Source organism: Malus sylvestris, chromosome 6, assembly GCF_916048215.2.
Source record: "Malus sylvestris chromosome 6, drMalSylv7.2, whole genome shotgun sequence".
NCBI lineage: Eukaryota > Viridiplantae > Streptophyta > Magnoliopsida > Rosales > Rosaceae > Malus > Malus sylvestris.
Window position 1 is genome coordinate 6,030,423 of NC_062265.1, and position 11,937 is coordinate 6,042,359.

Here is an 11,937-nt window from a genome sequence, read left to right on the forward strand (position 1 = left end):
GGCGTTAGTGCATAGCATTACACATGGAAATTTTAATTATTCAGAGCACATTGAAGAAGAATTAATCCAAACAGTGGCCTCTCTTAAGTCTCTTTCGCCAATTCGTGGTAAGTGTTCTTCCTATTTTATTTCTCTTCCTACTTCTAACGAAAAAACTCTTCCTTCTGTGATTCAGGCACCTAAATTGGAGCTTAAACCGATCCCTGAACATTTGAAGTATGCATTTTTAGGAGAGGATGAAACATTACCCGTCATCATATCGTCACAACTCACAGCATAAGAGGGGGAGAAACTGATCCGGGTACTAAAGGATCACAAAACTGCCATAGCTTAGAGCATTGCAGATATCAAAGGTATAAATCCAGCTACATGTATGCATAGGATTCTGCTGGAAGAAGGTGCAAAACCAACTAGGGAAGCTCAACGCCGTTTGAACCCACTCATGATGGAGGTCGTTAAGAAAGAGGTTATCAAACTTCTTGATGTTGGCATCATATATCCTATCTCGGACAGCAAGTGGGTGAACCCTATTCAAGTAGTTCCGAAGCGATCCGGAGTCACAGTTGTTAAGAATGAAGCTAGTGAGCTAGTGCCTACACGTGTGCAAAATAGTTGGAGAGTCTGTACAGACTATCGGAAGATAAATAGCACCACACGCAAGGATCACTTTCCAGTTCCGTTCATTGATCAAATGTTAGAAAGGTTAGTTGGTCATTCTCATTATTGCTTTCTTGATGGCTATTCTGGATATAATCAGATTGCAGTTGCTTCGGAGGATCAAGAAAAGACGACTTTCACATGTCCATTTGGCACATTTGCGTATCGAAGGATGCCGTTTGGACTTTGCAACGCCCCCGCCACATTTCAAAGATGTATGGAACATATGGTTATGTCCACCTTTGGAGTTTATTGCAAAATTGCAGTTTGGGGGTCATCACTTGATTTTACTACAAATTGGGGAAGTTTTCAGTCCAAATGCTTTATTTTGTTTCTTTTTATTTTATTTTATGCATTAATGTTTTTTTTTTTGACATTGGGGACAATGTCCAGTTTAGGTTTGGGGGTAATGATGGAAAAAATGACCAAATTGAAAATTTTCGTACCTTCGACTAAGAATTGGATTGATTTGTTTTCTTTAAAAAAAAAAACATTCAGAAAATGTGAAAATCCAAAAAAATATTGTCTTATTTTCTTTATCGTTTTGAAGTAGATTTTTGTTAGTTTCCCGACCCAATGATATAATTGGATTGAATTTGAACCACGGTGATCATGAATTTAGTAAGCATGTGTTGTGTGAAATTCCTTATTCTCTTGTTAGCCTTGTACATGTTTAATCATCTTTGAAAAGCCAAATGCACATAGCTTTGTTGATGTGAAACTAAAGTATGACTTAAAACTTCGCATGTGAATATAGTGACCATATACAACCTATGTGAGTTTTTGAGCCTATTCAAAGTGTGTGCATTTTTCATACACTCATATTCTTTCATGTGTGATGAACTTATGTGAATTACATCTCTAGAACTTGCTTAACGATCTTTTGAAATGTTTGTCATTGATTGCATGAACTTGAAAATGATAGAGGCATTAGGTTTATCACCATGGCCCAAATAAGCATGTTTCCTAAAGAAAAATGATATCATTAGATTGCCAATTTGAGCCGTATATGTTGAGCCTTTTATTTCTTATCACCAGATATGTCTCCCCTTATACCTTAAACATTTTTCCTTACCCTTTCCAAGCTAGCTAGTGAGCAATGTGAGATTGTCTTATGAGAAATATTTGTGAAGTACTTCAAAAGAGTCTGGCAAAAGAATAAGTGTGGGGGTATTTCATGTTTGTATTTAGTTATGTACGAAAATTGGATCAAAAAAACAAAAAAAAAACAAAAAAAACAAAAAAAAAACAAAACAAAAAAAAAAAAAAAAAAGAAAAGAAAAATTGTATACAAAGCAAATAAAAGTTTTTTTTTTTTAAGTTTCAGTTTAGAGGTGTGGTTGGAGGTATTAGTAGAATGGTTGGAGAGCTTGAGTTCTTATAAATCTCAACAAGAGAATTGCTTGCAATGTAGCTTGGAACTTGTGTTTACCTATCCCTTCATTTCTATAACCCTCTCCCTAAGCCTCATTACAACCAATAAAAGTCCTCTTGATTTAAGTTTTGCAATTATGATTGTGGAGATGAGATCTTTATGCAAGCTTATGGTAGATCTTTCACATTTGATTCTTTGAGCGAAACACGTTAAACTAAACATATGTGTGATTGAGTGTATGTCCCGTGAGAAGATCACTAGTTAGCATGTGGTGTTTTAAAAAAAACTTGAAATTGCATTAGCATGGCTATTACACACACTACACTTCATGGATGATTAAAAGGTTACTGCTAACATTTGAATAAGGAAGATGAGCTTGGATTAGCTTGTTTGGTGCTAGCTAAGGTTCTTGATGATTTGTTTTCTTGAATGAAATTTTATGAGGGTCACATAGGGGGAAGCTATTGTTTTTCATGTTGCTACTTTTTCATATTTTCTTCATTTTGCTCGAGGACTAGCAAAAGCTAAGTGTGGGGGTATTTGATAAGCTCATATTTATATATATTTTACATCAAATTCACTTGTCTTTTCTTAGTTAGTTCCTTATATTTTTGAGCTATTTACTTTGTTTTTGTGTTTAGTAGGATTTGTCAAGCAAAGAAAAGAAAAATAGCACAAGTTGGATATTAAGTGATAAATTCGTCAAAACTGCCTGTGCAGGTCAGCTGACTTTGGAAGCAAGTTGCGAATAGCTCAGAATGAATTAGAGAATGAGCCTTATATTTTTAGAAAGCTACGGATTTGTATTTTCTGGAGCATTTCACGGATTGTTAATGGCATTTTTGTAGAAGAAGTTATGGCCGTTTTAACACTGAAAGGTTTCCAAGACGCTGTGCAGTTTGTAACTGCATTGAAGGCAATAAATCCAATAAAACTTGCAGCCAAGAACAAGCCAGCTGACAGCTCCTCAAATATCAGATGAAATGGAATTAAAGATGAGGATTAAGTGGGAGTAATTGGCATAAAGGTTGCCCAAAGAGTTACAATTGTTTTACAATTTCCTCTCACTTATTGTCATCACTAAATGGCTGTTAGTGGGGTGAGTTATGGAGCAGAAATGGGGCAGCAAGCATGGGCATAAAGGCTGCAGGTTGCAGCAGCAAAGGAGAGTTCTTTAGAGAAAAAAAGATAGAAAAAAAAGGAAGGAAAGGAAGGAAAAACAAAAAGCAAGGCTGCTGCGTTGAGAAAGGAAGGAAAGGAAGGAGGAAATCTTGGCATTCTCTTCTCTCGGTTTTATCTTCTCAAACTCATGTCTTTCTTTTGGTTTATTTTGAGAACTATGTGTAACTAATTTTTTAGAGGTTAGGGGCTGTTTTGAAGCCCCGAATATGATTGCAATTTTGTTATGACATTTCGTTAAATTATTTTTATGAATGGATGAAACTTGGTTCACTACTTGTCTCATTGATGAATTCTTTATTTGTTTTCTATGGATGCATACGTAGTAAGCATATATAGGATTCTAATGCTATGAGTATGTGTGTGCCTGCCCTTGTCGAATGAGGACCTACATATGTTCTAAAGTAGTACTTGTTAATTGCGATTAACATGTGAACCAATTTCTAGGATAAGTAAGACAACGCCAGTTCTTATGATGCCTTGTGATGACTCAAACTCTTTTCGTTCTTAATGATTTCTACTTGTTAAATCTATGAACACGCCATTCTAGATTGCATGCTAGGGACTAAGTTAAGTTGAAAACGCCATTCTCTTAACATACTACGTAAGAAAGAGTAATAGGTTGAGTTCTAACATTGAGCCAACTTGAGCATCTTCATCCGGAAATAAAAGAAATTTGAATGAAACATAACATGTTTGCATGATTATTTGGTGGTGGATAGCAATACCCCTAACTCGTTTTTCTTAATTTGTGAACTACTTAAAATTTGTTTCTATCCTGTTTTTGTTCGATTTAATTTAAATAGCAAATCAACTCCAAAAATCCCAAACATTTGTGTGAGTGTAGCTTTTTGTGTCTAGTATCTACATATAAAATTTCGTAGACTTTAGATATGTATAAGTCAGTCTAATAATTATTTTTCGGTGGCTGGTCAGTAGGGACAGCAACCCAGTTTTTGTGACATTTTAGGTAGTTAGATAAAACAATCTTCTGCAGGAAAGACCCTTATTTTCATATGCTACAATTGACAAATCTTAGTGTTAATAAGGAAAATCAATAGGACATTTGTGTGCTACTTTGTGGTGTGCTTTTAATCCTATCAGGCCTTGGATCCATGCGAATGGAGTAGTACTGTCCACCCTTCACCGATGCTTAAAATTTTACCGAGAAGGGGTGAAAGTGATCTATGGCGACACCGAACTATTCAGCGAAGCCGAATCACATTTCGTAGACGCCAAGTTCTACATGGATAAAGACATGGTGCCCGAAGCTCTTCCAAAAGAGATCAAATCTACGGGTAAAGCAACACCTATAAAGCAGGAGTGGCAAGCCGTGCCTAAGAAGCAAGAAGGAAAAACTATGCCGTCTTCAAGCAAGAACAATGATGAGCTTGCTAAACCCGCAACAACCAAAGGGAGTAGGACGCCCTCAAATGGACCAAACACACCCGTCTTCCGATACATCCCGATGTCGAGAAGAAAGAATAGTCAATCTCCATTCGAAACTGGAGCAAGCAAAGCCGATGCACAGCGGCACAAGAATAATGTAAAGTTGCTCAAGACGAATGCAGTTTTGCCTCTGACATAGCTAAGTGACGCTAAGGTTGCAAGACTACCACAAGGCTTCATAAAAGCTCTACCAAAGGGGGTGGAACCATACTTTCTCCCAACCAAGATGACTGAAAAAGGTTTTGATCCAAATGCCTATAAACTCATGTCGAAAGCGGGGTACAACTTCGCTTCTTCTTCGAATCCTAGAAATAAGGTTTCAAACATCGTCAACAATAAAGAACGTGACCTTACCGAGACTCAAAAGAAGTTGAAAAAGCATGGTTACGGAGTTAACAACAACAAAGCTGGACTTGGCTTGATACCAAATGCACCCGTGAAGATTTCAAGCAAAGCGAAAAATGGTAGCACTCAACACATCAGCGTGAGCATTGAACAAGATTAAAAGGAGCCTAAATCCGCCCCTCAGCACTTAATCGCATTGGTGGTCAAAACCGAACCTCCGTCTTCAATAGGCTCAACATGCCAACATCACAAAGCTCTGTTTTTGAAAGGTTGTCAAAACCTAAGAAGCAAAGCAACACGACTAGCTTTCCTCCTCGTCAGTCAGCTTTGGAAAGACTTGAAGACAACAAGGAGTTTTCTAGAAATAGGGAGACAACGTCAAAGGAAGAAAAGCTCGACAGGCTAGCAGAAAAAGGCGACATTCGAAGCTCAATTCCTTCAAGGATGAAGGGCCAAGCAATCTTGGAGGTTGACACAAATGGACCACTGAAAGTAAGAAGGTGCACCATCATCCACATAGGATAATCTTTATGCCAACAAGCCCAAGATGACGAGGGGAGGTCTAAGACATCTTCCCTGTCACGACCCAAAAAGACAAAGGAGATGAAATCCCTAAGGAAGACGTCGCTTCTAGCTCTTTCGACTCAAAGTCATCGCCTTAAGCGCTAGAGGCATGCTTCAAGTCAAGCAAAGTTGAAGGATGGACTCATATCACTTCAAAGAAATTTCATATGAAGCCTACGTTGCATCCACAAATTCACCAGTCGAAAAGGGGGCAAGAAACCATTGTTAATACACTTTCAAGCCTGGATGAAGCTGAGATTGGCAACATGATCAACGGTCATCTAATTCAAAGGGTCATGGACTCGGGACGGGACTTAAATGTTGCCTTTAAAAAATCAGGGGGACTCCACACTTACATAGATTTTCGTAACTATAACACCCAAAAGGACGGCACTGAAGAGGAAGTCCAAGATGTCTTCCACATCACGATCCAAGAAGGTAAAGAAGACGAAATCCCCGAAGAAGATATCACTGCTGCGTCATCACAACTTGAGGATGGGGGGCAAGCCACGGTTGATGATCTCAATGAGCTCAACTTAGGCACAAAAAAGGAGCAGAAACCTATCTTCATAAGTGCGCTGCTAAGTGCGGACGAGATAGAGGAGTATTACCAACTGGTATCAGAGTACAAAGACATCTTTGCTTGGACCTACAAAGAAATGCCCGGCCTTGACCCTATCATCACTGTGCATCATCTTGCAAACTCAAAGACGCTATCGATCCGAGCTTATTCCACAAATCGGGGCAGAGATTGACAAGCTAATTGAAGCAGGCTTCATTCGAGAGGTGCAATACCCCAAGTGGATCTCCAACATTGTCATCATCCTTAAGAAATATAGACAAATACGTGTTTGCGTAGACTTCCGAGACCTTAACGACGCTTGCTCGAAGGACGACTTCCCCTTGCTAATCATCAAAATCATGGTGGACACAACCACTGGCCACAAGGCACTATCATTCATGAACGGCTCTTCTGGATACAATCAAATTCGCATGGCTCTCGAATACGAGGAACTAACAGCCTTTCGCACTCCAAAAGGTATCTACTGCTACAAGGTGATGCCTTTTGGTATGAAGAACGTTAGAGCTACATATCAACGTGCAATGCAGAAAATCTTTAATAACATGCTACACAAAAACGTAGAATGTTATGTAGACGATGTGGTGGTCAAGACAAAGAAAAGATCAGACCATTTGAAGGATTTGCGAATAGTGTTCGAAAGGCTGCGAAAATACAACCTCAAGATGAACCTGTTAAAATGTGCGTTTGGTGTCACATCCGAAAAGTTCCTCGGCTTCATTGTCATGTACCGTGGTATTGAAGTGGACCAATAAAAAATCAAGGCCATTCAAAGCATGCCTGAGCCAAGAAACCTGCATGAGCTGAAAAGTCTACAAGGACGGCTAGCCTTCATTAGACGCTTCATCTCCAATCTTGCAGGGCGTTGTCAACCGTTCAGCTGACTCATGAAGAAGGATGTTCCGTTTGTATGGGACGAAGCATGCCACAATGCTTTTGAAAGCATAAAAAAATATTTGTCAAGTCCACCTGTCTTGGAGGCGCCTATGCCTGGGAAACCACTCATATTGTACATCGCCGCTCAAGAAAGTTCAGTTGGAGCACTCTTGGCACAAGAGAATGAATCCCAGAAAGAAGAAGCGTTTTACTACCTCAGCCGAACTCTCACCGGCGCCGAGTTGAACTACTCCCCAATAGAAAAGATGTGCCTTGCCTTGGTGTTTGCCATCCAGAAGCTCAGGCATTACATGTATGCTTACATTATCCACTTGGTTGCTAAAGCTGACCTGGTCAAATACGTCATGTCCAAACCAGTCTTGGCAGGGCGACTCGCTAAATGGGTGTTGCTTCTTAATCAGTATGAGATCATCTACGTCCCAACTAAAGCCGTCAAGGGGCAAGCACTAGCAGACTTTCTTGCCGATCACCTAATCACAGCTGTTTGGAAAATCTCAGACGACTTGCCTGATGAGGACGTGTTCTACATCAACATCTTCCCAACATGGACGATGTTCTTCGACGGATCTGCACGAATGGACGGAGCGGGGGCAGGAGTAGTATTCATGTCGCCACGAAGGTAAATACTACCTTATTCTTTCCAACTAAGCGAATTATGCTCCAACAACGTCGCTGAATACCAAGCACTGATCATCGGGCTCCAAATGGCGATCAACATGGAAATCATAGCCCTCGAGGTATATGGCGACTCCAAGCTCATAATCAATAAACTCTTGACTGAATATGAGGTGAGGAAAGATGATCTTGTCCCATATTTCCGGCTGGCAACTCAATTGCTACAAAGGTTTGAGGCTGTAACACTAGAACATATGCCAAGAAAAGAAAATCAAATGGCAGACGCTCTTGCCAACCTAGCATCAAGCATGACATTAGGAGAATACGAAGCTGCAGACGTGTTAGTCTGCCAAAGATAGGTGATCCCCCTCATCATTGAAATGCTATTGGATGATACGAATGCCATCTCAGTACTTCCAATCGATGTTGAAGAATGGAGACAATCGATGATCGACTACTTAGAGCATGGAAAACTTACAGACGATTCTAGACACTGCTCTGAAATACGTCAACGAGTACCTCGCTTCCTCTACTACAAAGAAACACTCTACTGGCGCTCTTTCGAATGAGTACTTCTAAGATGCCTCGGTGAGGAAGAAGCCAATCAAGCCATAAAAGAAGCACATTCAGGCGTATACGGGGCGCATCAATCTAGACCAAAACTACATTTACAGCTCAAAAGAATAGGTTACTACTGGCCAAGCATGGTGAAGGACTGCCTGGAACATGCCAAAAGGTGCCAAGCCTGCCAATTCCACGCCAACTTGATGCACCAACCACTTGAGCCATTACACCCAACAGCTACTTCATGGCCATTCGATGCATGGGGATTGGACGTCGTAGGACCAATTACTCCAAAGTCATCTGTAGGAAAAGCTTACATCCTAGCTGCAACAAATTACTTCTCCAAGTGGGCTGAAGCCATACCCCTAAGGGAAGTGAAGAAGGAAACTGTCGTCCGTTTCATCAAGGAGCATATCATCCACCGGTACGGTGTGCCTCGCTACATCATCACTGACAACGGAAAACAATTCTCTAATCGACTCGTGGATGAGCTCTGTGAAAAATACAAGTTTAAGCAGCGCAAGTCTTCCATGTATCATGCTCCGGCCAACGGTCTTGCAGAAGTATTCAACAAAATATTGTGCAATCTCCTAAAGAAGGTGATCGGCCGAACAAAGAGAGACTGGCACGAAAGAATAAGTGAAGCAATTTGGGCATATCGAACGACACATAGGACTCCTACCCAAGCTACGCCTTATTCTCTAGTATATGGCGTGGAAGTTGTTCTACCGCTCGAAAGTCAAATCCCCTCACTAAGAATGGCTATACAAGAAAGCTTGACTGATGAAGAGAATGCAAAGTTGCGCCTTCAAGAGTTGGAAGCACTCGACGAAAGAAGCCTCGAACCTCAACAACACTTGGAATGCTACCAAGCACGGCTATCCAAGGCATTCAACAAGAAGGTCCGCCCAAGGTCTTTCCAAGCTGGAGATCTCGTCCTCCCATTACGTAGGCCTATCATCATAACTCACAAGACAAAAAGCAAGTTCACATCAAAGTGGGATGGACCATACGTAATACAAGAGGTTTACACAACGGTGCCTACTTAATCATGGCAGAAGATGACCTGAAGATCGGCCCCATCAATGGCAGATTCTTAAAGCGCTACTACCCCTAAAACAAATGCTCCATACTCCTGGCCCGCAAGAGCATAAACTGCGCATGGCATAAAATAATAAATGCATTTGAACTACGTTAGGACTTGATCCCTCCTCAACAGAGGGTACGTAGGCAACTTAAAACGTCAAAACTTCAAGTACAGTCACACCATCTAAAAAAAATAACACTTTGAAGATTGAAGAGCAAATTCAAGAACATAAATACTTTATTTCTTTGAAAGAATGAGTCGGCTCCAAAGCCTTATTAAAAGAAGGAGCTTGCTGAAAAGATCAGACTTGAGCCAGTGACGAGTTTATCGTTGCTAGCTGATGAGCTCTAACATCTGGACTCAACTTCTCCAAGGAAATAGCACGCAAGGAAGAATACTCAGTCGAGGCGGCCATAAGTTCGGCAATCTTGATCTTCAAGGATGAAGAATCAATGTTAAGGTTGTCAATCACATAAACAAACTTCGACAAATCCTCATTGAGCAACGTAAGGTCTTCCAGCGGACACTTAGAAATCTTCTCCTCAATATGGCTCTTGACCTCCGTTGCCGCACCAAGACTGATGCGATGGATGAGTTGCTTAGTACCGCTAAGGTTCGGCCCTCTCAAAGAGATCTCAGAGTTAGCTGGCAAAGGTGTTGGATGCATGACAGGTTCTTGCATACCTCCACTTACACATGGCTAACTCAGGAAGTTCGACGGATTTGGAACAAGCTCTGCACCAAGCGGATCCCCGATCTCCCTATCTGTAGGTTGGTCGCCTCCAAATAGCATCTCCGTATAGGAATAAAACTTTGCAGTTGCCAAATCAAAATGACAAGAAGGCCCAGCCTAAAGAAGATAAAGAAAGATGTTAGAAACAAAAGCCAAAATGGTGAAAGCAGAAGAAATCACGAGAGAAAATGAAACACATACATCTCTCTCAAATGGTTCACATTGAGGAGACCTAAACACTTCTTTCCTCTTATGATGAAAATTGACATCGCTGTCAACCTGAACACCTTCAATTGGTCGCTTGTTTGAAACTTGTCGACGCTGCTGCAAAATAAATCCATCTTCGTGCGAATCAACTTCATATCCCGCCTCTTCAGAAGCATCTGGGTGTCGAGGAGACAAGCGTGAGCGTTGAGGAGCTAAGGCTACAGGTCCATCTTGTAAATGAGCCACACTCGCGCAATCAAGAGGTACCAGTTGCATAGGAACCATAGGACAGCCCTCTCTCAACATATCATTGCCTGATTGAGGAGAATTGGTACCACTTGCCATCCCCAAGTTCTTATAATGTACCTTTGACCACCAACGTACGTAAACACGGGTCACTGGATTACTCTTGAACTCGTCATTGGCTGGCAGCGTGATAACAACATTTGTACATACACGGGTACAAGACTCCCAATGCATATGACGGCTTGCAAAGATGCTGATTGGTTCTTTTCCTTCAGCTTACCTGGCATGTTTCGGACAAAACCAAATTGCTTGCTGAAACGGTGGGGACTATATGGCTGAACAATGCATCGGTCTTCTTGCCGCAAAGAAACAAACCCCAAGCGGAGACTTATAAGATAAGACAAGTCTGAGAAGCAGAGATGGGAATCATTTACGATGCCTCGCCGCACCGAGCCAACTCTCGCTGAGGGGTCCATCCTCAAATTTTCACAACTTTTAAACAGCGCTCGCGCCTGCAAATCATCAAGGCTCTTCGCGGGAAGCACGCCAGAATACTTCGTCATCAAAGGCCCCATCTTAGCTACAGTCGATGACGAAGGCCTTGACTTGTCTAGAGTCGACGAAGAAAAATGAGTGCCAAAGTATTCACCTAACCAACCATACACATAGTGGTAAGGAAGCACCGCAGCCCGATCTTCAGTGCTAGCCGATTTCGAAACAATGCTCAAGCCATTGTAAATGTTGGCTAAAACCGGAATAGCAAGGCTAAAAGACTCACCTACAGCCATCTTGCTAGCAACTTTGAAAACTCCAGGACGAACTAAGTCGACGTCGCCTGTTAGGAAAACAAACTTGCAAAGCCAACAAGCTAAGAAAGCAGCTAGGTAAGACTTCTCCACATGCTCTGATGCTTGCCAAGATCCTCAAATGCTCTTAACTCATCGGAAGAGCGGCGCCTGGTTGAGCCAATAACACCGGATGGGTCTGAGTTCCCCTTTGGCCTAGTGGTCTTGTTACGGCCATTTTTCTTCAAAGGCTTCTTATACCTCATGGCCTCCCAGTACCAAAATCAGATACATGAGGAAATCCTCACACCTGATTTACCTGTAACATCTTGGAAAAGCTTGTGATACGCCCAAAACAAACAGCGGCAACTCGCAGGCAATCATCGGCTATTGCAAAGAGAAAGTTGCTCCGCGCCGGGAACGACCTCGTCGTAAAACTTACCTTGGATCTGCAAACCTTCGATCTTGTGAAGATCCTAAAGTGAAATTGACATCTCCCCTTGTGCTGTGTGAAGTGTGTTGGTCGCCGAACACCAATGCTCAAAGAACGCACGAATGACGGAAGGATGGCGATCATAACTAAACAAAGATGCGTACACAGCGTGGTAAAGGCCCACGTTAGTAAGCACATCTTTAGATCAGCTTAAGACATCT